Genomic DNA, 27,284 nt, shown 5'->3' with positions numbered 1-27,284 from the left:
GTCTAGCAGGCTCTACCATATTCGTCTGGTATGGCAAACATCGGCGCCCATAATACTGTTTGTTGTCTGACCCATCTAGAAGGTTGTATAGTGTCCGTCTATCATGACCTAGAGGCACCGTCTTGCAGGTGCGCAGGGTATGGCAGGGTACGGTCCTCGGTATTGCAATTGACTTGAGCGCCTTACCTTATCTGCTTCGCCTGCTCCCCAAACCCACACCGAGCGGGCGTCCCCAGGTCGGTCGTTCCCTAGTCGTCCCCGACATTGTCGGTCAGGGAAAGAGGATCGAACAGAGGTCCGACATATCCTTGGTTGGAGAAAGGGGTCAGGCGAGACGGAGCCTACGACCCAGAGGTTAGGGGCTTGGACCAGATCTCCTGGCCAGGAGGTGCCAGTCGATGACCGAATCGTGGTCTTGGCCTATCATTGTGTATCTGGGCTGGACCCAGGCGTGTGCTGTCGTTGCGCCACCTGCTGGACCGAGTTTTGTAGAGAAGCAGGGTCCATTAGGGGACCCCTAGGTTTATGAACCTGACACGCCCCTTGTGCCTAGATTGTGTTTTAGCCTACTGCACTAAGTTTTGCACTCTAGTTTCAACCCTATACTTAGCGTGGCAATACTAATAGTATAAAGACATGAAAGTAATTGCATAAATAGAAATGCTCAAAGTAAACCGAGGTTAGGAACACAACATTGTTTTCGTGAGATATCGAAGAGCTGGACACTTCCCACTAGTCCTTGTTAGAGCACTCGCACACGGGTATAGCTCTCTTTGATACGCGCAAGGACCAAGTGCTCTATATGGGTTGATTTTTCACCACTCTGGTACGGTGAATCACCCACAACCCTTTACACCATGAGTTGAGCCTCCACAAGCTTCATCGAGAGATCACCAAGCTTTCAATCACCACCAAACCATCTAGCTGATGCCGATCCCCAAAGGTAACAAGCACAAACTCTCACTTGACCTAAGCCAAGCCTAACGAGACTAGTGGATGCACACTTGTTACTCTCCCTGCACTAATGGAGTCCTTAATCTTGCAATTAGCAAATCCCAATCACTCCACTAAGCTGGAACTCTCCCTTGCTCACAAATGAGTGTATCTTGCTGTTCAAAATGGCGAGAGCCTCCATGGTTGAGATGGAGCGGGTATAAATACCTCCCCCGCAAATGCACGCGCAATTAGCTGTTACTACTCCACTACAAGGAAATCAGCATTACCGGTTTATCCGGTGACCCTTTGAACAGAGCATCGGATAGTTTCCAAGTAGTTGTTACTGTACGGAGCATACCACTGTAACGCATAGTCCGCCGATGACCTAATTTTCTCTCTGATTGCTTATTGGACAGCATCGGATGACGGGGTGCCAAGCATCGGATCAATCCGGGGAGTCCTGACTCCTCTATTCAGCTAACCCTAGCTGAAATGCTTGTAGCGCATGATCCAGTGACACCACCTGATTAATCCGGTGATGTACCCTAGCTAAACTCTGTAGCGAAGTAAACGTAGTAATGCAAAAAAAAAAAAACTACTCCACTCTAAAATAAATATCGTTCTTGTTTCCTGAGAAATCAAACAATTTTAGATTTCACCGTATATATACAAGAAAATATTAATATTTATAGTATATAATTAATATAATTAGATAGATCATTAAATATATTTTCATAATAAACTTATTAAAGATATAAATATTGCTAAAATTTTTAATAAATATAATCAAACTTAAAATCGTTTGACCGAAGCGACGATAGTGATGCTTATTTTAGGATCGAGCGAATAACGAAAAAGGATCCCGCGGACAGCAAATCTTCAAAGCGCGCGGCGGAGGCGCACACGGGCCACCGCCCACCGGCATCACGAGGCCAGCGCCACAGTGCTACTGCTACCTGCTACTGCTGCCGTCAAAGCATCTGTGTGGATGGTGCAATTGCGCGGTGCACGAGAACCGAGGCACCTGGCCTGCTGGCCAGAATCGCGAGGTCTGGTCCGAGAGCAAAAGAAAGGCTGGCAGGTTTCGAAGTGATCACTCCCGGTCTCCCGCCCATGCACGAAAGGTGCCATGCCCTCGAACACCAGACGGACAAAGAGCTCAGGTTGCCCATTGCAGACTACCAGTATGGAGTCCTATCGTCCTGCTACCACCGTCCCCCACCCCACCCCAAAAAAAAAGGAAAAAAATTAAATGTCATTTTACAATGAGAAGGTGGAAATAAAAAAAAATCCAGGTACGGTACAGCAGGCTAATAATTCCGCCCGGGGATGGAGGAAAAAATGTACAGCGGCGGCCGGCTAGAACGACGCGACGGCCGGCCCAAGACCAAGAAGCGCGGCCGGGACTGGTGGGAGCGGGAGCGGGAGCGGGCCAGGGACGTCCTCCTTCTTGCGGCGCATCTCCAGCACCTTGCGGTGGGAGTTGGAGTGGATGCTGCTCACGAACGTGGGGCTGCACGCCGGCCGGTACTCCGGGAGCAGCCGCCCGGACTTGTAACGGACCCCGCACGCGTTACACAGCGTCTTGGCGCCCTCGGGCCCCGCGCGCCACTGCGGCGTCTTCTGCACGCCGCAATGGCTGCAGCGCCGGTCGCCCTGGGCCGCCGGCGCGGAGCCAGCGCCGCCGCCGCCGCCGCCGCCGCCCGCGAACTGGGGCGGCTTGGGGTGGTGCTTCGGCTTGCGGCCGCGCTTCTTGGGCTTGCCGCCGCTCTTGCCGTGCTTCCCGTGCTTGGACTTCTTCGGTGGCCGCGGCGTAGTCTCGTCGAGGAGGAGGTGCAACGAGGACAGGAAGAGGGACGACGAGTCCGCCGCCGGGAGGAGGAGCAGCGGCGAGAACGAGGCGGACGAGGAGGTGCAGGACGACGTGGTGGTCGTGGAAGACGACGACGTCGTCGACTCCGACAGGGGCGCTCCGCCGCCGGACAGCGACCACACGGACGCCCGCGAGCGCTTGCTGCGCTTCGCCTTCACGGGCACCAGCGCCTCCGTCGACAGCGCGCATATGGTCGGGGTCGGGCTCCTCCGCATAGCAGGGCCAGCCGCCTTCGCTGCCGCCGCGCCTTCCAGCGGCCGCCGCGTGGCTCCGAACGGCGCCGCGTGCAGCTTCGGCGGCGGCGGGAGCTCGGCGAGCGAGTCGTCCATGATACGGGACACCCACTCCAGCTCCTCGGCGTCATGGGCCTGCACACGCACCGAAACCTCAACCACCTTGTGTAGAGAGAGCAGAGAGAGAGAGGGAGGGAAAAAAAAAGACGCCGCCTTGCCGGGCATGCCGGCAAAGGACGAGGTCAAACAAAAGTGGTTTTGCTCTTACCGGCAACGGGAGGTCAATCATCTGGTGCGGAATCGGGAGTGTCATGAGCTCGTAGGACACCACCGACGACGACCCGTGGGAGTCAGTGGACAGCTTGTCCTCTTCCTCAACAGCCCCCGGCGCTGGCGCCGGCGCCGCGTCGCCCAGCTCGGCGGCGCAGTCCTTGTCAACCTCGCAGAGGTCCTCGAGGTCCAGCAAGTCTTCGACGAAGAACTCGTCCACAAAGACGGCGACACCCCTTTCCGCGCCTCCGCACGCCGCCGGCCCAGCCGCGACCTCCTCAGCCGCCGCCTCGCACGGCCTGAGGCTACTCCTCAGGGCCAGGGCGGACATCTTGCCCTCTCTCTCCAGCTGAAACCGCGCACAAACCAAAAGAGAACCAAAACTCTCGTCAGTTTCCAAGAGTAGAAAAAAAGAAGAGTTGGTTTTCTTTTCTTGTTCTTCCAGCAACCGTCGCGCACGTCGGAGTGAGAGGAGCCTTACCAGCGAGCCGTGGTGGTGCGCGACGAACGACGCCATGGCGGGAGGGGAGCAGGAGGAGGAGGAGGGAGGAGGCGAGGAACCGGTGAAAAGGAGAGTCGAGGAGGCGTGGAGGAAGTGGTGGGAAGCAGGGGAGAAGGCAGCAGCAGCGAGGGTGGAAGGCTGGAAGCGATGCCGATGAGCAGCGTCTGGTGGGTCATTGAATGGCTGCCAGAAGTCCGTGCGCGCAACAAATGCACTGTGGATTTCCCTCCCTCGCCACTCCCTTTCCAGTCTTCCCATGGCAGTCTTTAGCCTTTGTAATTTTTTATTACCGCTAATTTGTTGAACTCCCTGGTCCTCCCAGAAAAATGAATCTGTATCTGTTTATAGCAGCACTGCATTTAACTATGCTCCGTATATGAGTGAGGACTAGTAATTGTACGAGCCTGATTCCTCCTGCTCTCCTTTTACACGCGTCTTAAAAAATAGGGAAAATGTACAGCCGAGTGGAATCAGGCAGGCACAGGTTCTTCACTGTGACAAACATATTCACCGCGCAATTATTCAGATTATTTTGCCGGTGACCTTTTGGGCCGGCAACGGCGAGTGACACACAGTGCAGTTGATGAGGAAGTGGCGGAGTGATTAGAGGCGTGCGCTCGGGCCATGCGTGGCGGGCCCGGGCAACCCGCGTATCCCTGCCTGCACCGCCGGTCGCGAAATCCGGATTCGGAAAGCCTAAGCGCGGTTTGCTTCGGACGGGCGAATTGGTTGGCTGGCGATCATGCCGGGCGAGCGACGGTTGATTCGCTGCCGGTCGTGGCACCGACAGCGCACATTGTGTGGAGCACCGTGTGCTGGCTGTACCGCTGTTAGGCACGGTTGGTTTGCTTTTAGTTCGTGCCTCCATAGTTTTGGCTAAAGTCTTGCGCACCGTGTCTGCTATGTGCAACCTGCTGTGCTAGACTGGGAAAATTTTAAACTTAGGGCTGGCCGCCGCTGGTAAAATTGTTCTCCTTTATTAGCTGGCCCTCGGTCAGGTTGCACAGAATTGTTGCGGCCATGAAGGAACCGTCCGTGTTAAGAGCACGAGAATCGTACTCCTGTTGTGTACAAATTTATGTTTCTTTTTTTCCCTCTTCATTCTTTGGAGTAAAAAAGGCTGCAGGTTGCCAACCCGAAAGTTGTTTCGTATACCATCATCACATCATTAGTCAGTCGATTAGTTCGTAGTTAGTATGTACCCAGCACCAACATTTTTCGGCCCTCAGTTAAACTAACTGTTACGAAAGCTAGACTAAACTATGACAGCGAAGACGATTCCGACCCCTTTCCCTCGGCAGCTCTCAATTCTTTCGTACCCCTCGACGGATGCCGTGACCATCAACCAAGACGGACAGTGCACCGTCAACCATCCCGGGAGTGACACATGCAGATTTCAAAAAAGAAAAAGAAAAACCACGAATCTTTTAAGCGTGGAGTTCAATCAAAGTTACCGCTCGGGCCTGCACGCGATGACGCTGCGGTGGAGAAATCGTGTACCTGCCCTTTGGCTGCTGAAGGAATCCGCCAATTTTGACCGGGGCGAGGTTACCAAAACGCCAGTGGAAAAAGAGAGGAAACCGAAACCCGGCCCGGCACGGCGGGACCGCGGCGCTGGGGCACAACCGCACAAGCACAAGCGCGGTTCTGCGGTCTCCCCGAGCCCGAGGGCAGTTTCGGGAGGTTCGCGGTTGCGCCTGCGCGAGCGAGACGACGTCGTCTGCCGTCTCCGCCGGGTAAACGCAACGGCGACGTGCCCTGGCCCACGGCCGGCTCGGCGGCGCGATGACCTTTCACTTCGTGCCAGGCTAGGATGAAAACGGATCGAATATAGACAGATATTACCGATATTATATTTGTTTTTATATTTTTATTCGGATTTGAATTCGAATACGGATAGACGATAGTGTTAACTATGTCGGATAGGATACGATTGGATATCGACATCATAAATATGCGATTTAAGTATTCGGATACGGATACAGTATCGGATATTAGATATCAGGACTTGGATACGAACAGATCTCAACACTTCTAAACAAAATCGGTTTCGAATACGTTTAAAAAATATCCGTACCGTTTTCATCCCTGGTGCCACGACAGCGCAGTTCGCGGATGCTGCCCAGAACGGCAGCATCTTCGGCCCTGGCCGGTTGGAGCCCACAAGCCCAGCGTGTCAGCGAGAGGCTCAGATCAAATTTATCGAGATGGGAATTGGCGCGTCGACATGCATCCGACGTGGCGAGAGCACCAGCATGTCGGCGACGCGGTGGACGTGGCAGCCATCGACCTCCGCTCCGTCCAGGGCCTTGTTTAGATTGCAAGAGTTAGAAAATTTTGGCACTGTAGCACTTTTGTTTGCATTTGACAATTATTGTCCAATTATAGACTAACTAGGCTCAAAAGATTCATCTCGTAATTTACAATCAAACTGTGTAATTAGTTATTTTTTTACCTACATTTACTGCTGCATACATGTATCCCTAGATTCGATGTGATGGAGAGAGAGTGAAAAAACTTGGAACTTTAAAGCAATCTAAACAAGGCCCAGGTGTTCCGTGACGCGTTCGAATTTGAAACAGCGCGGTGCCGCGGCGCCCTTCGTTGCCCCCGCCACCTTGCAACTTTTACCCAACGCTGCTTTACCTTACCAAACAAGAAATTAAATTGGATAGGGTGTTTGGATTCCTAATCTTGCCTATCTTGATTTTTGCACCGGCAATATTTTCCTTGATTTTTGCACCGGCAAGCTTTTCCTCGCCCACGCTAGCAAGGCTAGGCTAGGCAAGGCAATAGCAACGGAACCAGCGCGCCATCTCCCGCCGACTGCCGGGTCTCACTATGAATGAACGCTAACGCTCGACCCGACAGTTGAGATGGGTAGTTGGGCAACAGCACAGGATGGCCTAACAGCGGGGGCAGGTTCAGCCTGTTTGTTTCGGCGGAAATGATTGTGGATTATTATCGCTGCCTGGTTTGATGTGAGAGAAAAATACTATTTTAGTTTATAATCCACGATCGTTTACAACCCAGCGAACAGGCGAGTCAACGTCAGAGCATGCAATGAAATTGAGGGGGGAGGGATTTGATACTGCTTCTTGCCGGTTGGGTTGAGTTCATCTTATTCTCAATACCGAGGCGACAGTTAGATGTAGGCCCAAAGCCATACTTTTTTAGTCAACTAATAGTATTTTTCTCTCACAACAAATCAGCCAACAGTACTTTCAGCCATGGCTTATCAGCCAAGCGAACAAGGCACGGGCCCGTTTTTACTTGTTCTATAGCGCTGCTCATCTTCAATCTCATGTGCTGGCTGCGATGGAGGCGCTGCTCATCTTCATTTGGGTAGCACTGCTGGAGATACTCTAAACGATCCTAATAACAGTTTTTTCGCATGGTACAACCTTGATGATAGGCTGATCGGGGCCTCGGGGGTGCATAGGCACTTTAGCAGATCCAATGTCAGACTCATCGCAAGGATGACGGGAGGAGAACGACAGGCCAGAGTCAAGGCCGTGGGCTGCGTCACGATAAAACAAGTCCACATGGAACAATGGTCAATGCGTGCTCGTGTCAGGTCGAAGTCTCAAGAACAATGGTCCATGATTAGCATATGTTTACTGTAGCACCACATTTGCTAATCATGGACTAGTTAGACTTAATAGATTCATCTCACGAATTAATCACGGCTTATACAATTAATTTTGCAACGAGTTTATATTTAATAGTCATAATTAGTATCAAACATCTAGTCACCTGTATCAAATAGCCCCTAATTATAATTAACTTCTCATAGGCGTCCAGAGGGATAAAGAAGCTCAAATACGTACGGAGTACATACGAGTACACAGTAGTACAACAGTAGCGTCTCCCAAACGATAAGCCATCCATTGGCAGAGTGCAACTGTCTCGTGTTTGTAACCTAGGGCGAGGACAGCGACGCAACATCTGCTGATAAGAATGCAGGCGGGGCGGGTTCTTAACGTTACCCGCTTGCCCCGCCCCGCAAAATAGCTGTATGCGGCTGTTGCGGACCGGCTGCCAATTGATTGCGGACCACTATCGTTCAGCCCGCTAAGCCCGTTGGACACAAGTGAATTTCCACGCAAACCTGCGAGATCCGCAAAAAGTATCGCCGTCGCTTCTATCCGCGTCGCCCTCTCTCCAATCCATGGCTACAACCGCCGCACCCTTGTCGGCATCGCACTCCTCAGCGGCGAAAGCTGGCAGCGAGATGACTTACTCCGCTCCCACCGGCCACCGGCCACCGCCCTCACCAATATTTCGTCGAGGTGGATCCCGACGAACCATCGCGAACATCTTCTTTCCCCATCATATGTGCAGGTGACCAGGTGTGCGATTGAAGTAGCTTTTGTTTTGAGCTGTGGTCGTACTTGCTGCTCGTCTTCTTCAAAGCCGTTTGGATTTCACTAATTGCTGATTGATCACATTTTGAGCTATTCAATCTTTGTTTTGGTTCAGAAACATGGCCTTTTGGCCTTCATGTCGTCATTGCAGTCGTTGGAGGCTTGGATTAGAGTGAAAAAGCAAAGGCACTGGAACTTTCTTACTTTGTGGCCATGTGCGATGTCTCTAAGCAGCAGAGGCGCCATACGCTGTTTCCGGTTCGCAAGATGGGAGCAGGAGTCCGAGCCTCCGAGGAGCGGCACGGGCCGCTAGCATCGACGGGCAGTCGCTATTCCGCGTGGTCCAACAGCAGCAGCACAGATCTTTGCGGGTCATGCGGGCTTGCAGGTATCAGCCACGAAGTCCACGAAACACATACGAGCCGCACAGTTGAAGAAACGAACGGCCGCAAACCCGCTAGATTAATTTGCGGCAAGCATTGCGGGTTCGTGGCTGTCCACAACCCGCCCCGCTTGCAAGGGTATATGTTGATCTCGAGTGTACGACGATACTCCTATAGCTCACTAGTAGCACCAAGAGCCGACTGCTGAAGGCCAAGCCGCACCCGGGCTGAACGCCTGAGCGGTCATCGGCCAAGCCAGATTTTCTATAGAATGTTGCTCCAAAAATGTTATATATAATTTAATAAAAACATATTTAGCAATTAGAGCATGTTAACGTGTGACCTCACCACGCTGTACGGGAGAGCGTGGCCTGGCCCCTCCCATTTCTAAGGTCGCTGATGGAGCCCTAGCAAACCAAAGCCCCTGACCATGAAACCCTAACATCGTCAAGCTCGCCTCCAACAACAATGGTGGAGGAGGAAGGCACGGCCGTGAGATCGTGTCGGGCTCACGGGCTAGGGTGGCACGCGCTCCGAATGACGCACGACCAGTGGCCCATTTGAGTTTATGTTAGCAATTTAAGAAAGGGATAATAGTGTTCCTACCCTTGTCCAGTAAGCCAATTGTGATTTTGCTCCTACTTTTTTAACTTTGTGTGTTTTACCCTTGTTATTTTAAACTGAATGGTCCGTTTGCCCCTACTTCTCACGTCCATCATATTAACATGGATTAAACGAATTAAAAAAATTCCAAATCTAAAAAGCAAGGGCTAAATGACTATAATGCCCCTTATCCTTATCTCCTCATCCTAGACCGAAGCACGGGCGTCGTCTGTCTACATCGGGCTCGGGCTGTTCGCGAGTGTGGGTTCCCGGTGGTGGCTGTAGAAGCACCGAAGGGGAGGCCGTGGCTCCAGAGCGCGGGCGCGGGAAGGGGCTGCCACCTGGTTGTGGGCGTGGGCCACGGCTCTAGGTGCGGGCACGGCCTTCCTCCAGGTGTGGGGGGGGCCCCAACATCGCCGTCTGCCGGAGTGGAAAGGGGAAAACCCGCTGCCACCGCACCCACCCCACCCCACCCATCCGATTTCGATTCGATTCGCCGGTGGTGCCCGCAGCGGAGGGGATGTCGAGCTCCTACTCCTTCCCGAAGTATAAGCCGGCGGAGATCGTGGACGCGCTGCACAGCTACGGCATCGCGCCCAGCCCCAATGAAAGGTCCTAATGGCTAGAGGGGGGGGGTGAATAGCCTAATAAAAATTTCTACAACAACACTTAACAAAATGGTTAGACAATTATGAGGCGAAGCAAGTGTTGCGCTAGCCTACTCAAAATGCAAGCCACCTACCACAATTCTAGTTTAGATAGTGTCGATTCACACAAGAGCTATGACACTATCCTATGTTAGTGTGCTCTCAAAGGCTAACTAAAGAGCCACACCAAGCAAGCAAGCAAGCTCTCACAACTAGCTACACTAAAGAGCTTGTCAACTAGTTTACGGTAAAGTAAAGAGAGTGATCAAGAAGATTATACCGCCTTGTAGATGAAAGAACCAATCAATCACAATGATGAAGAACAATAAAGACCAATCACCTCAGAATCAATGATGAACACAATGATTTTTACCGAGGTTCACTTGCTTGCCGGCAAGCTAGTCCTCGTTGTGGCGATTCACTCACTTGGAGGTTCACGCGCTAATTGGCTTCATACGCCAAACCCTCAATAGGGTGCCGCACAACCAACATAAGATGAGGATCACACAAGCCACGAGCAATTCACTAGAGTACCTATTGGCGCTCCGCCGGGGAAAGATCAAAAACCCCTCACAATCACCATGATCGGAGCCGGAGACAATCACCACCTCCGCTCAACGATCCTCGCTGCTCCAAGCCGTCTAGGTGACGGCAACCACCAAGAGTAACAAGCTAAATCCATAGCGAAACACGAACACCAAGTGCCTCTAGATGCAATCACTCAAGCAATGCACTTGGATCACTCCCAATCTCACTATGATGATGAATCAATGATGGAGATGAGTGGGAGGGCTTTGGCTAAGCTCATAAGGTGGCTATGTTAATGAAAATGGCTAAAGATGTGAGCTATAGCCGGCCATGGGGCTTAAATAGAAGCCCCATGAAATAGAGCCGTTGTACCCCTTCACTGGGCACACTGCGCTCTGACCGGACGCTCCGGTCCAACTGACCAGACGCCAGCCCTCAGCGTCCGGTCGCCCGATGGATGCCACGAGTCACCAGCTTTAAACACTGTTTGTTAGATGTCAACGGCTACGAGGCTGACCGGACGCTCCGGCAAAACTGATCAGATGCTGGAGCCTCAGCGTCTGGTCGAGTACAGTAAAGGTCAAAAACTGGTTTTCCACGATCGGACGCATCCGGTCCACCTCGACCGGACACAGCCCAACGTTCGATGGTAAACCCTAGCCACTGTACCGCCAAGTCAGCGCGACTAGATGCATGCAGTCAGCGTCCGGTGTATTTGGATCCAGCGTCCGGTCACTTGACCGACGCTGGCATCACCTCTGTTTTCTTCACCCTTGCTCAAGTGTGCTAACCACCAAGTGTATCACCTTGTGCACATGTGTTAGCATATTTTCACAAACATATTCAAGGGTGTTAGTTCTCCACTAGATCCTAAATGCATATGTAATGAGTTAGAGCATCTAGTGGCACTTTGACAACCGCATTCCGATACGAGTTTCACCTCTCTTAATAGTACGACTATCAAACCTAAATGTGATCACACTCTCTAAGTGTCTTGATCACCAAAACAAAATAGCTCCTACAAAATATACCTTTGCCTTGAGCTTTTTATTTTTCTCTTTCTTCTTTTCAAGTTTAAGCCCTTGATCATCGCCATGCCATCACCATTGCATGCTATGATCTTCATTAGCTTCTCCACTTGAAGTGTGCTACCTATCTCATGGTCACTTGATAAACTAGGTAAGCACTTAGGGTTTCATCAATTCGCCAAAACCAAACTAGAGCTTTCACCCAACCTCTGCGCCGAGGACGTCGAAAACCCTCGGCCCGGCTTCATCATCGAGGTCCTTGAACTCTTCCTCACCAACTTCGTCTGGTACTCCCCTGCTGCTCCCCCCGCCATGAGCTGTCCCGTCTTACCTGGATCCGGCCTCATCTCTGCGTTTGCTTGCTTTGGGGGGCATTTTGCTTGTTGCAGCGACGAGCCCGATGAGCAACTACAGTTCCAGGCGCTGCAGGCGCTCGACAACCCGGAGCACCACCTGCATGCCCGAGCGCTCACGCGGATCTACCGGAGGGCCAACGCCTTCCTCTAGTCCATCCAGTTCTAGGACCTCAATCTCCGTGACCTCCTCTGCGCCGACCGCGGCCATGTCGTCTATATCCTCAGCGCTCTCCTCAACTTCCTCCACTTCAGGAAGGACAGGCTCAGCGTCCTCGTGCCCATCGTCCAAGAGTACGGCGCGCTTGAGGAACGGTAGAAGGAGCTCAGGGCTAAGATCGCCGAGGTCTCGTTCCCATCCTCGTTCCTTACATTTTTCTACCAAATTTAATCAATTGTCAGCATACAATAAAAAAGTTTAATTTCAAACCAAGGTAAAATCACAATTAGGCATAACAAACAAGGGCAAAATCGCATGGGCATTTATGTCCTTTTGTACAAAGTTTAACACCGTTAGGGGTGGATGACGGAGCAGGGGCAAACTGGTGCTTCGTGAATGGCACAGTAGGGGTAAATTCACAAAGTAAAAAAAATAAGGGCAAAATCACAATTTCGATACAAAATAAGGGTACAAATGCAAGAGCCCCTTTAATAAATGGTACTCCATTTCAAATTATGATAAGTCGTTCTGACTTTTTAGTTACTATATATATGTATCTTTTGTTACGTTACTAGATATATATTATGGATTATTATATTTTGAAATGGAGAGAGAACAAGAGTGTATTTTAGCCTGTGATTCAATATGCAAGTGCTAAATGATATAATAAATCCTCGATTCAACAATAAAGTTTATTACTTGCATAACAAATCCTACAAATAAATAAAATATATACATAATTCATAAATAATCAACCAATGATTTTTTAATTTATATTGCCTACATCTACATACTACATCAATTGAACTAATTTGAGGATAAATTAATCTATTCACTACTTTCACAATAACTTTGGACTTGGTTGTTGGCTCATTGTTGTTGTCTGGCATTCTACCTATGTAGCACACGCCACACGGCTGCATTGCACTACTCCCTATAATGTGAATAGGACACTACACCGACACTTGGAAGCCTTGCTGCTAGCCCACTACAGGGATTTTAGGATTCGGGGGGCAACGAGATAAGCAAGGATGAGGCACGGTGGACGCCAGGCTCATTAGGATTTGGCCGGGGCACACCGCACACGGCGGTCCTTGGCTCACTGGTACAAAGCGCGCGCCTCTGCGCGTGCGTGGGTAAACAGTATGATGTGATGCACTAAAATTATATGAGAAGTTAATTAAGAGTAATAGGCGAATATATACCTAATTGAACATACTTTATGGAACATAGTTTTGTAGCTGACTAATTATACATTATGGTTGGGGCTTTGGTGCAGAGCTCTTCAGAACCATGCACAATAGGCGTACAGAGCACTATTTGGGGCATAAATACAGGGTGCATATAAGAGTAGGAAATAAGTAAGCCGCTAGGCAGGGCCGTGGACAAATGTTCGGGCTATATAATGACATCATTCAAGAAGCGCATTTGCAGAAGGTGTTAGCTAAGTAGAAGATGTGGCGCAACAGGAAAGCTTTCCTTCCAGCGTAGCCACTGATGGTCCAACGTGGATCTTCTTAGTAGTTTGGTTCACGATCAGAGAGGTCGCCGGTGTGGTGGTGTAAGATCGTCAGCTGCATAGAACAATATCCACCATCAGATGGATTTAAAGAATACACCATATCGAATCTTATTCAAATCGCCTAAACTATCAGTTAAGAAAAACACTACAAAAAACATGAGACAGGTTAATTGAATGAGGAAAGGCCAAATTAGGAAGGACAAGGGCATAACCTCATAGTCTCAACATCTTAGGACATTCCAGCAGCATATGTAGGTGAATCATAGGTCCAAGAATTATGTGTAGCTGGAGGAGTAAATTTTGGTAGAGCATCTATAGGACGTTTTGGGAACACCACACCTCTTGTCTGTAGCAAAGTTCATCAATTACCTAAAGTAGTTGCAACTAAAAGGATTGTTGGCAGAAAAGGCAGAGAGGCAGAAATGGATCTATGCCGCTGTGCCAATTCAAACAAAAAGAATTTGGGGGGGAAATGCTACTCAATACTCTACCTGGGAAGATGCCACTCAAAATCTCTATCGCTTTGAAATATCACATTGTCTCTCCCTTTTCATATTTGCACATTCTTGTCCTCCTAGAAATGAGATAAAAGGGCAGGGACCGAAAGGAAAGTAGAAAGAGGGCGATTTTTTTTCAATTAACATGTTTTTTAGCAGCTTGCTAAAATCAAATTCGCCAGTAAGAAGGGGATGCTTTTCAATAACAACATTGCCAATGCATGTTGAATGCAGGACATGTTTCTGAAACCCTGCACAGTGGTAACAATATTTGGTGAGAACATCCTGCACATTATTCTGGAAGCAAATTCTAAAAGAGATATTGCCTAAAATTCTAACATGGATGTCAGCTTATTATAGGCAGTGACAAAACAAGAAAGGAATACAACACAAATAAACTAAAATAGATCTTTGTAGAACCAAAAACTATGGCATGTCAGCTGATCCAAACAATAATTTATGGTTTCTCATTGCAAAGGATTTTGGAAAAAGACTTACAAAGGAAAATGTGTGTTGTGGTATGAACAAAAAATTTAGGAGAAAGCACTATAGCATAGGTAATAGGAGAAAACGCAATGTTCTGGGTGACTGTTTTGTCAGTGCCAAATTCTCCAAGTGCAGCAACCATACAATATATCTAATTCTATCGAATAGGTCAAAACTTGCACATGGAAATGTTAGTTTTAGCATTGTAGGTATCTTCGGTCCATGTCTCAAGCTGTTGTTCAAGGTTATTTCATACTAAAATGATGCCTTCTCAAGCAGATCACACCTTGAGATTATATGAGCTTCATGCAATGCCAAAAGAAAATAGCAAAACACCCTAGACATACTTATTAATGTATCGTCACCCCCTACTTTGTCTGTTTTTTTAATTTGTCAACTTGCTAATTTCAGTGCAGTTGCAACCAATTAATGAGCAATCCAATAGCATAGGTAAGCATTCGAAAGGCATAGGCACAACTATACTTGTTATTTGTACTTACCGAAACAAATACATTTTTCCTATCTAATCCAAGCATAGAAAAACTGAACTAATATAAGAATGGTTGTTTCAGTCTGCATTGATTAGTTTTGCTCTACAAAATCACCTTTACTTTGGCAACATATTTCAGAGGCACCATATTGTTTTTTTAATAGCCTAGGTGTTATTGAAGTCTATAAATAATCACATCCAAATTTGATGGGTACAAAAGTAGAGCAAATTGGCACTACTAACTACAACAAAATCGACTTCAGGACATCACAAAAATAACCAAGCTGACTTTGTGGAAACTCGAAAGATTGGTCTCCACCATTAGTTTTTTTTCATCTCGTTTCATTGATTCCATCGACCTTTTGTTAGCAATGCTATTCTTACATGCTGGGCATCCCATTAGCTAAATTAATGGGGCATGAATAATAAGAACTTGCGGACCTAAGGGTACCAAGAGGAAGAAAACACTGCATTATAGTTTGAAAATTTATTCTCTCAATATCACAGTAGGCACGTTTACTATGTCATTTAGTTTGGTAAATAGTTTCGTTCGAGGAGGAAACTATGTTTTTTTGTTGGAAGTGAAGGACACGAACAAGGGAGCAGACCATTAATTTGAAATGGCTAAATCATGTAGTTACCTAAACATGAATACAAAGACCTGGAAAGAGAACACCTTGAAATTTGCCATTCCTCCACAGTGTGCATACTGTTGTCGGAACCCATAGTAGAGAAAGAACTACTACTGCAAGCAAGAATAAGGAGCAGCCTTTAGTAGTTTTTTTGCTGATGCGTTTGCACCACACACTTGGTATATGCAGTCGATAAGGAAACATTGCAAGAAAGAATAAGGGTGCTGTTTTTTAGTGGCTTAGTTAGCCTTATAGCAAAAGTGGCAGCTATTAGAAAGTTAGCGACACCAACAGGAAATTAAAAAAAGACTAGCTATGTGAAACTGAACCTATATCAGCAGTGCACATTGTATATGTGAAAAGGACAAACGGATCTTGTAAATTGATCAAATTGAATAATAGCATAAATACATTGTGTGAAGCAGAGTACACAATAAATCTTAGAGAGAGAAAAAATATTTAGATTGCAAAGCTATGTTTATTCTTACCAAGAGTGGTTGTCGAACCTTTTTCTATGTCATGCAACCATGCACCTATTACACTAATCTCCAATATTGTTAGCATGTGTTTCTACAACAGGTATTGTTTTTACAAATTTAGCCAATATAAAAGGAGCAGGTTATTCTGATTGTTGCAAATAATTAGATAAATCTTTTGTACCCAAGGAAATTGCAGATATTTGTATGTCATGTTCCCCAAAAGAGCATGATGAAGCAAACCAAAATCTATTAGTTGGGTATAAAAAACAAGACCTGCTGCTGCTGCCGCTGAACCAGACCTCATGCCATCCCCTCAGTGCAGGCTGGTGCCTCTGCACTTTGGTGCTGCCCTGCAACAATCCAAATGTGAAGCACCATTGTATGAATAATATACAGAAATGGCTCTATGCTAGCGCCCTTTAGCTATACTTATTATTTTGGTGGTTGCTATGCACTAGCATACAATAGAGACAAAAAAACAAAGCTCAATTTCTGTCATTTTGTGTAATCCAATGAGCAAAATGAACATGTCTGCTAACATCTTGTACGCTGAAGCAGCAACAACATCAACATGGAACCGAATGGACCAGAAAACACAGCCAACAAATTTAGAAAAGAAAGGGATAGATGATATGGAACAGAATGCATACCATTCTAATAGGAACTGCAGAGGCTGAGTTGTTGGTTCCATTTTAGGGTGGCACTCTTATTTATCAACTATGCCTTCAACCTCTGGGAAAAGCCACGAAATAGGTACAATTATTAGACACACATATATGTGAAAAGGGATAGAGAACTAAAAGGGAAACTTTAAACATGAAAAATAGAATTCAAATACTCTGAGAACACAAATTTGGCAGGTTTATTGCAAGAAAGCTAAGGAAGTACGTTTACACAACCTAAGCGCACATAAAAGAAATACAAAACACAATTACAGTAACAGTCACACAGACCAGGCAATAAATAAATCCATATTTGCTCATGATACTAATGGAGGCGGACTTGTCCATCTCAAACTCAACAAAAAATAGCGTACCTAGTGCAGAGAGCTTCCCGCTCTGTGCGGAATGGAAGTCCAAACACGAAAGAGCGTATAGAATTATCGTTTGAGTAGAATTTAATACGAGAGAGCACACCAAGGAGCCCGGGCAAAATTAACTTTGTGATATCCGGTGAGCACCGTGGAAAACCCACTGAGCATCATGGAAAAGCAAGCATCTGATAAGCCATGGCTGAAAGTACTATTGACTGATTTGGTGTGAGAGAAAAATACTGTTCGTTGGCTGAAAAAATACGACTTATAAGCCAAACAAGCCCAAACGAACAGGGCGCTAATTCTCCCCAACGACATGGCAGACTAACTACACAAGAAAAATAGGCACTTTATTTTTTGTCCTGATTCTTAACGATGTGGTCTACAACTGAATATATGCTTTATTTTATGAAACAACAAAAGGTGAACCATGCAGAACACTACTCGCTAAAACACCATGTGTACCTATTTGGCACTTCCACCAGACCTAGGACACTGCAGTATAGTCAATGTTGCTATTTTTCTACATGCAAATAGGTATACTACGACATGATGAGCACTAAATGAAAAAGAAACTGTGACCGGGTTGAGCGAGGGGTTGTACCTTCAATGAAGGAGCACAAGAAGCACCTTGAGGTTAATTCTAGCACACCATTGCTGCAAAACATGGAGACAAAGTCTGTAGAAATAAAATAAATATAATAGGAATTGCCAAGAAGAACCAAGACATAACACATATTTCAATATGAAGGAACTAATAAAATCATATGACTCTGCCATCGGTAATCTACTATTGGCAGGGAATAATGGTTTTTTTAAGGAAGAATATCTTACCAATTGCAATACTATCTAGACATTTTAAATAGTGCATAAAGATAAGGCTGAAGAGCTATAAATAGCCGATCAAACAAACTGAGCTCAGTGCAAAGAATAGCAGCATTCATCGACACAAACTAATTATTCCTATAAGAGAAGGGAAACATTGTTGACACATAGTTGAGTAGTGAACAGAATCCAATGGGACAAAACACGGAGGCTCGACATGAAAGTTTTTTTTAAAAAAAACACTAATCATTCAGCTAAAAGAATAATAAGGCTCTAAATACTCTAAGCAATTATTCTTTTAAATAAAAAATAGGAAAGACACTATCGGGGACCAATACCAAGGTACCCGAAGAGGAGGAGCTAATAACCATCAACGTTAATTCATTCGGGCAGTCAAGGGCGCGACTACAGCTCTTGCCAACCCTAGGTACGCAAGCTCCACCTCGCCCGGCCTCTGAGGGCCGGTTCTGCCTCGTCTGACCTCCGAGGGCCGGTTCCGCCTCGCCTGACCTCCGAGGGCCGGTTCCGCTTCACCCGACCTCTGAGGGCAGGGCTCCGCCTCACCCGTCCCTTGGGTCCAAGCTCCACCTCGCCCGACCCTTGGGTCCGCGTTCCGCCTCGCCCGACCCATGGGTCTGGGCTCCTGCCTCACCTGACCCTAAGGCCGGAGGCTCTGTCTCGCCCGATGAAGACCCATACCACCGCCAACCACTCCAGGTCCAAGCGTATGGGTCTAGGTCAAAGCTCTGACGCCTAGGAAGTGACTAGAACGCCCCGATATAACCCGTGGCCATGATGGGCCATACCTGGTGACTCACATCAGGAACAGCGTCGGGCATACCGGTACTGTTCTGCCTAACCCTCGTACGAACACTGACAGGTACGTCAGTTCACCACGATGTCTGCCAGGACAAAATGGAGAGACATGACCGACAGACGATGCCTGCACGTGGCGCCAGTGATGGACAGGACCACGGCAGGAAGCTGCCCCTATTGGCATCTACAAGGTCGATGGGATCCGCATAAAGAAGAAGGACCTGGCGATTCTAGAGGACTTCTCCTTCTCATTTCTCCTCTTTTCCCTTCGTTGTTGAAAGCATCTAGGCCCCTAGTTGGGTTTCGGTGATTAATGACAATATGTGATTACTATGACTAATGTGTGTTTTGTAGAAACAATTGAGTTAGGTCACGGTAATAGAGATCGTTTGGGCAATCATGGTTGTCATGCCCCTATGATGGAAATCGTTTCGGTTTTCAAAGGATGGATGACAAGGTTAAGGATGGACTAGTTCTAAGTGTCGATTGGAGTTGGAGAGACACTTAGAGTAGTTTAGGACTTTGTTTTTCCTTTGGCCGTACTATTAAGGGGGGTATGAACAGGTAGCTTGACCTAGGTGAGACTAGTGAGTTAGGTGTGGTGCACACTTGTTAAAACTAGCACTAGGTAGCTCCACAATAGCCCTTAGATCCAATGGAGCAAACTTCATTCACATATGATCAAGAGTTGGAAGTGAATGGAGGGTCAAATACTGACTGGACACTGGCTCCGGTTTGACCGAACGCTGGCTCAAGGTCCAGTCAGTTCATTTGGCCAAGGTGAAAACGTTTGGTGCGATCGGACGCTGAGAGGTCAAGTGACCGGACGTTGAGAGGTAGTGTCCGGTCGACTCCAGTAAGGTTCTAGAGAGGGAAAATCATGACCGGACGCTGCTAGAGTCCGGTCACACTGAAAACACTAGAGTTTGGGGTATACCGACCGGAGCATCCGGTCAACATGACCGGAGCGTTCGGTCACCCCGTAGAGGCATATAACGGTTCGTTTTTTAGCCCATGTTATAAATAGAGCCTCCACTCATGTGTGGGGGTAATTTTGCTCATTCCAATAGCTGAGAAACACCTTAGAGAGTGCCAAGAAGAACAAGGTCCTAGTGAGGTGATTGAGATTTGAGAATCCCAAAGAGAGCCCTCATTAGTGAAGATCAAGAGTAGCAAAGTGTGCATCCACCTTCTCATTAGGCTTGTCGTGGTCAAGTGAGAGTTCAAGCTTGTTACTCTTGGTGATCGCCATCACCTAGACAGCTTGGTGGTGATTGGGAGTTTGGTGATCACCCGGCAGAGCTTGTGGGTGACCCAACTCAAGTTGTGAGCGATTGTGGGTGATTCACCGTGACGGAGTGTCGAAGAATCAACCCATAGAGAGCACTTGATCCTTATATGGATCAAGGGGGAGCTACACCCTTGCGCGGGTGCTCCAACAAGGACTAGTGGGGAGTGGTGACTCTCCGATATCTCAACAAAACATCGCCGCGTTCCTTTCCTCTCTATTTACTTTGAGCATTTACTTTGAGCAATTCATTTCATGTCTTTACATTATTAGAATTGCCATGCTAGAGTAGGTTTGGAACTTAGGTTGCAAGTCTTTTGTGCGGTAGAATAATTAGAAACACTTTCTAGGCACAAGGGGTTAATTGGGCTAAGCATAATATTTAATTATTGCAAAGAAATTTAGAATTAGCCCAATTAACCCCCCCCCTTCTTGGGCATCTTGATCCTTTCAATTGGTATCAGAGCCTCGTGCTCACGTATTTAGGCTTAACCGCCTAGAGCAAGATGTCTCACAGGGATGGACCTTCCCCTATCTTTGAGGGAGATGACTTTCCTTATTGGAAAATTCACATGGAGGCGTATCTTGAGGCTCTAGATGTTGGTATACTTAGAGCCACCTCACAAGGCTTTCCAAAACCTTAGGATGCTACTAACCTTCAAGGCAATGAGGTGAACTATGAGAAGTGGAATGCAAAGGCTCGAAACACTATCTTTAGAGGTCTTTGCAAAGATGTGTTCAATCGTGTGAGGAACCACAAAGACGCCCATGCACTATGGTCGGACGTTTGTGCGCTCCATGAGGGAAATAAGAGTGAGCGTGAGGAACGCTATCATCTTGTCATGAAAAAGCTCAACTCTCTTGAAATGCTTCCTAAAGAATGTGCTAATAAAATATATTCACGTTTGAATGTTCTTGTAGAGGAAGTCAATGGGCTTGGACTCACTCAAATGCAACCATCCGATGTTGTAAGAAAGATCTTGAGTGTCCTCCCCATTAACAAATATGGGCATATTGTAACCGTGCTACATCAAGGTGATCTTTCCACCGCTACACCGACACAAATCTTGGGGAAGATCAATGCTCATGAGATGTACATGCACATCACTCCATAAGATGGCTCATCCTCTACCAAGAAGAAAGATAAGGACTTAGCATTCAAAGCTAGCCAAGAGAAGGGCAAGGCAAGACTTGAGTATGAGAGCTCAAGTGATGATGAAGTTGATGATGAAAGTCTTGCTCTCATGGTGAAGAAGACCACCAAAATGCTAAAGAAGCTCAACAAGAATGGCATCAAGTTTGATGGCAAGAAGAAGTTCTTCACAAGCTCTAGAAGGAAGCCAATCTCCGAGATGGATTGCTACAATTGTGGAGAACTTGGTCATCTAGCTCACCAATGCACAAAGCCCAAGAAAGACAAGTTCAAGAATAAGAACAAGGGCAAGAAAGATGACTCAAGCAATGAAGATGAAGATGAGAAGAAAAAGAACAAGCCATACAAGAAGAGAGATGGCAAGAAGAAGGATTTCCACAAGAAGAAGAAGAGTGGAAAGGCTTACATCGTCGGTGATTGGCTCACGGACATTGATTCATCTAGTGGATCATTCAATGATGAAAGTGACAACGAGAAGGTGGCCGCTATTGCTATTGACTTGTCATCTTCACCGCCACCACCGCCATCATCCTCTACACACCTATGCCTTATGGCCAAGGGTGAACACAAGGTATCACATGATGATGATAGTAGTGGTGATGATCATGCTCATAATGATGATAGTGATGGTGATAGTGATGATGAATATGAGTCACCTACTTATGATGATCTTGCTAAATTACTAAAGAAATACACTAAGATCATTATAAAGACTAGAGCTAAAAATGAAAAGCTTGAGATTAAGAATGATTCTCATTTAGCTAAATGTGAGATAGCCGAAAAGGCTAGTGTTGAGCTTAGAGAAGAAAATAATGCTATGTCATCCAAACTCAAGGAGCTCAAATCTTCTAAGAAAGAGCTTAAAGATAAATATGATAAACTTGAGTGGGTGCACAAAGAGCTCATCACTAGCCATAACAAGTTAAAGGATGAATATACCACTCTTAAGGTTAATCATGATACCCTTGTTATTGCTCAAGAATTTTTACCCAATGAGCCACATGATGCCACTAATGATATTGTTAAGATTAATATAGCTACATCATGTGATGATCTAATTGATGAGAGCATTGAGCAAGGATCTAGTGGCAAAGGCAAGTAAGTGGTTGAGTGCAATGACTATGATGAGTATATCAAGCTCAAGCATGACAATGAAAAGCTAAAGAAAGAGTTTGAAGAGTTTAAAACCCACAACACCATTGTGCTAGAAACTCTTGATCATGAGGGCAACTTGATTCTTGAGAATGAGAAGCTAAAAGAAGAAAACAAGAAACTCAAGGAAGAAAGAAACAAGGTTGCACTCAAGGAAGATAAAAGTAGTGATGCACTCAAGGAAGAGAACAAGAAGCTCAAGTTGGAAAAAGAGCATCTCAAGATTGAATTGAGCAAGTTTACTAGAGGCAAATATCTTCAAAGTGAGCTCCTAATGAACACCATCATGAAGATGGATAGAAGTGGCATTGGGTACATGGCAAATAAAGAGAAGAAGGCTCAAACTCAACGACAACAATCAAAGCCAAAGCCAAAGAGATGCTTTGAGTGTGGACAAGAAGGCCACTTTGCTCATGAGTGCCAAACTCCACCAGCACAACCCTTGCCCAAGCATGCTAGACCCTTTGCCTTCAATGCTCACTACATGCTTAGAAAGGATTCTAGTGGAAAGATGAAAGTGATGTTCTTAGGACCTCCAAATAAGAATAGGCCTAAGAAAATTTGGGTTGCAAAGTCACTTGTTGAGAAGGTGAAGGGCCCTCAACAAGTTTGGGTTCCTAAAGCTTGATCTCTTGTGTGTAGGTGAACTACAAGACTGGTGGAAGTCATTGGGTTATTGATAGTGGTTACACACAATATATGGCCGGTGATCCTCGTATGTTCACCTCACTAGATGAAGAAGTAGATGGGCAAGAAAGAATTACATTTGGGGATAATTCAAAGGGCAAGGTCAAAGGATTAGGCAAAGTGGCAATATCAAATAATCATTCAATCTCCAATGTGCTATATGTTGCTTCATTGAGCTTCAACTTGCTATCTGTTGGGCAATTGTGTGATCTTGGCTTCCAATGCTTGTTTACCGAGAAGGAAGTTGTTGTATCTAAGAAGGATGATGAACAAGTGATATTCAAAGGATTTAGATACAACAACCTATATCTAGTGGACTTCACCTTCGAAGATGCAAACTTGAAGACTTGCCTATTCACCAAAACAACACTTGGGTGGCTATGGCATAGAAGACTTGCTCATGTTGGGATGAGCTCACTCAAGAAGCTAATGAAGAATGATTTGGTGAGAGGGTTGAAGGATGTGAAGTTTGAGAAGGACAAGCTTTGTAGTGCATGTCAAGCCGGCAAGCAAGTTGCAAATACCCATTCAACAAAAGCTTTTGTGTCAACCGCAAGAGTGCTAGAACTCCTTCACATGGATTTATTTGGACCAACAATATACAAGAGTTTGGGAGGAAATCTTTATTGTCTTGTGATTGTTGATGATTATCTAAGGTATATATGGGTATTCTTCCTTCATGACAAATCTGAAGTTGCATCTTGCTTCAAGAAGTTTGCCAAGAGAGCACAAAATGAATTTGAAGTGAAGCTCAAGAAGATAAGAAGTGACAATGGGAAAGAGTTCGACAACACAAACATAGAAGCTTATTGTGATGAAGTTGGAATCAAACATGAAGTCTCTGCAACATATACTCCTCAACAAAATGGTGTAGTTGAGAGGAAGAACCGGACATTGATCACTCTTGCAAGAACAATGCTTGATGAGTACAACACCCCCGAAGCTCTATGGGTGGAAGCAATCGACACCGCATGCTATGCATCAAACCGCCTATTCCTTCAAAAGTTCCTTGGCAAGACACCTTATGAGTTGCTCAATAGGAAGAAGCCGGACGTCTCCTTCTTTAGGGTGTTTGGTTGCAAATGCTACATCTACAAGAAGCAGCAACACCTAGAGAAGTTCTAAAGACATTGTGATATTGGTTTTCTTGTTGGTTACTCATCAAAGTCCAAAGCATATAGAGTATTTAATCATGCCACCGGCTTGGTTGAAGAAACATATGATGTGGAATTTGATGAATCTAATGGCTTCCAAGGAGCACATGAGAATCTTGATGATGTAGGTGATGAACCATTGAGGGAGGCTATGAAGAACATTCCGGTTGGAGACATCAAGCCTAAAGATGATGAAGAAGATGTACAAGTGATTGATCCACCCTCTTCATCAAATGTGCCACAAGATGATGAAAAAAATGGGAGAGTAGAAAATGAAGATACTCATGTCTCCCGTGAACAAATGGTGGTACAAGCACAAGATGTTGATACTCCACAACCTCCCCCTCAAGTGGTCAATAGAAGAAATACACTCCTACTTCAAGATCATCCATAAGATCTTATCATAGGGAGTCCATCAAAGGGTGTAATGACTCGATCTCAAAAACTTACTTCATTTATTGCTCATCACTATTTTGTCTCTTGCTTTGAGCCTACTAAGGTAGAAGAAGCTCTTCAACATCCAGATTGGATAAATGCCATGCATGAAGAGTTGAACAACTTCACTCGCAATGAAGTTTGGACTCTTGAAGAGTGGCCAAAATGTGCAAGAGTCATTAGAACAAAGTGGGTGTTCCGAAACAAGCAAGATGATCAAGGTGTTGTTGTGAGGAACAAGGCAAGACTAGTTGCAAAGGGGTTCTCTCAAGTTAAAGGTTTGGATTTTGGAGAGACCTTTGCATCGATTGCAAGCAGTGTTTTCCTAAACGCTAAACGATAAACAGTCGATCACCTACCGTTTAGCCATTATTCGGGCAAAACGTCCCATTAAACGGGCTAAACGGCCAATTAAACGGGATAAACGGATGATTAAACGGAAACGGCGCACCACCGTGTAGCGTTTACACGGTGTTTAAATGGGCTAAACGGCCGTTTAGGCGAACAGTGGTTGCAAGATTAGAAGCCATCCATATCCTCCTTGCCTATGCATCACATCATGAAATAAAACTTATCAAATGGATGCAGTGTTATCCTAAACGCTAAACAGTAAACATTTGATCACCTGCCGTTTAGCCCATTATTCGGGCAAAATAGGAGATTAAATGGGCAAAACGGTCGTTTAAACGGTCAAAACAACCGATTAAACGGAAACGGTATACCACCGTGTAGCGTTTAAATGATGTGTAAACAGGCTAAATGACCATTTAGGTGAACAGTGAATGGATGTGAAAAGTGCTTTTTTAAATGGCTTTATTAATGAACTAGTCTATGTTGATCAACCTCCTTGATTTAAAGACCCTAGATATCCTAATCATGTTTATAGGTTGTCCAAGGCACTATATGGGCTTAAGCAAGCCCCAAGAGCTTGGTATGAGCACCTTCGGGACTTCCTCATTGAGAAGGGCTTCATCATTGGGAAGGTCGACACCACACTATTCACCAAGAAGCTTGATGGGCATATCTTCATTTGTCAAGTGTATGTTGATGATATTATCTTTGGATCATCAAATGAAGAGTCATGCAAAGAATTTGGTGAATTAATGTCGAAGGAGTTCGAGATGTCAATGATTGGAGAGCTTACATTCATTCTTGATTTTCAAGTCAAGCAAATGAGAGAAGGGATTTTCATCTCTCAAGAGAAATATACTAATGATCTTCTCAAGAGATTCAAGATGGATGAATGTAAGCCAATCAAGACTCCAATGCCAATAAATGGACATCTCAACCTAGATGAGGGAGGTAACCCGGTTGATCAAACTCTCTACCACTCTATGATTGGTAGCTTATTATATTTGACCGCATCTAGGCCCAACATCATGTTTAGTGTGTGTATGTGTGCTAGGTTTTAAGCTAATCCTAAGGAAACTCATTTAATTGCCATAAAAAGAATCTTTAGGTATCTTAAGCACACACCAAGCATTGGCCTTTGGTATCCTAAAGGAGCTAGATTTGAATTAATTGGCTATTCCGATTTGGATTATGCCGGGTGCAAAGTTGATAGAAAAAGCATATCCGGAGGGTGCCATTTGCTTGGTAGATCACTTGTGTCTTGGTCCTCCAAGAAATAAAATAGTGTGGCTTTGTCCACCGCCGAAGCGGAATACATTGTCGTGGGTGCTTGTTGTGCACAAATACTTTACATGAAACAAACTTTGCTAGACTATGGTGTAGTTCTAGATAAAGTACCTCTTTTGTGCGACAATGAAAGTGCGGTAAAACTTGCAAATAATCCGGTTCAACACTCTTGCACCAAGCACATAGATATCCGCCATCACTTTCTTAGAGATCATGTTGCTAAAAATGATATATCACTAGAAGGTGTAAGGACCGAGGATCAATTGGCGGACATCTTCACTAAACCGCTAGATGAGGCAACATTTTGTACATTGCGGAATGAACTCAATGTGCTTGATTTTAGCAACTTCACTAAAAATTGAGCTTGTGTTGTCCCTTGCATTGCATTATAATATACAACATGTTTAATGCTTTATAATGCATATAGGGCTTGTCTAACATGGTTAAGATAACCTCTGAAAAGCGTGTGAAGAAGCGTAACCTTGGATCAAACTTGACAAGCAACTAGATTTACTTTCAAGTATTGCATTGCATATGCATGAATGTTGTTTTGTCGTTTATCTTAAATCGCCCTCTTATTGCCTATTTTCTTAAAAAGAATTATAGCTTAAGGCAAAATATTTTGAAAAACTTGAGGGTTTGAGAGAGGTCACTCACATCAGTCCCAATTGGTGTTTATTTGGATCTTATTTGAGTTGGGACTTGATTGAGAACAGGCAGCGCGAAGGAATTTGCAGATTTGCTGAAGAAGGAGTGACCGGACGCTGCACCGGACTCAGGTGTCCAGCATCTGGTCAGTTCATAGGAGGCGAACAGCTGCCGAGTAGGAGTGACCGGACGTTGAAACAGTGTTTTCTCAGCATCCGGTCAGAAGGAGCTTCAGCGTCCGATCGATGATGAAGACGTCAAGGCTAAGTGACCGGACTCTGGCTGTGTCCGGTCGGTGTCCATCGGACACGTCCGGTCGCAATTCCAGAGGATTTGGACCTCTCTGGAATCGACCGGATGCTGGGTGGTAGCGTCCGGTCGCTACCACCAGAGCATCCGATCAGTAGTTTTCATGCGGCATCAGGTCTCTTTTTCCTTTCCTTTTCGGATCCACCAGGGGGGCATA

General features: G+C 46.0%; 1 pseudogene; it reads right to left on the bottom strand.

The window, feature by feature from the left end:
• Nucleotides 1-1,262: 1,262 nt before the first annotated feature.
• Nucleotides 1,263-3,990, bottom strand: LOC136463944 (GATA transcription factor 2-like; annotated as a pseudogene).
• Between the last annotated feature and the right edge of the window lie 23,294 nt (nt 3,991-27,284).

Source organism: Miscanthus floridulus, chromosome 7 (assembly GCF_019320115.1).
Source record: "Miscanthus floridulus cultivar M001 chromosome 7, ASM1932011v1, whole genome shotgun sequence".
NCBI lineage: Eukaryota > Viridiplantae > Streptophyta > Magnoliopsida > Poales > Poaceae > Miscanthus > Miscanthus floridulus.
The sequence above is the reverse complement of the archived record's forward strand: the minus strand, read 5'-3'. Positions and strand labels throughout refer to the sequence as shown.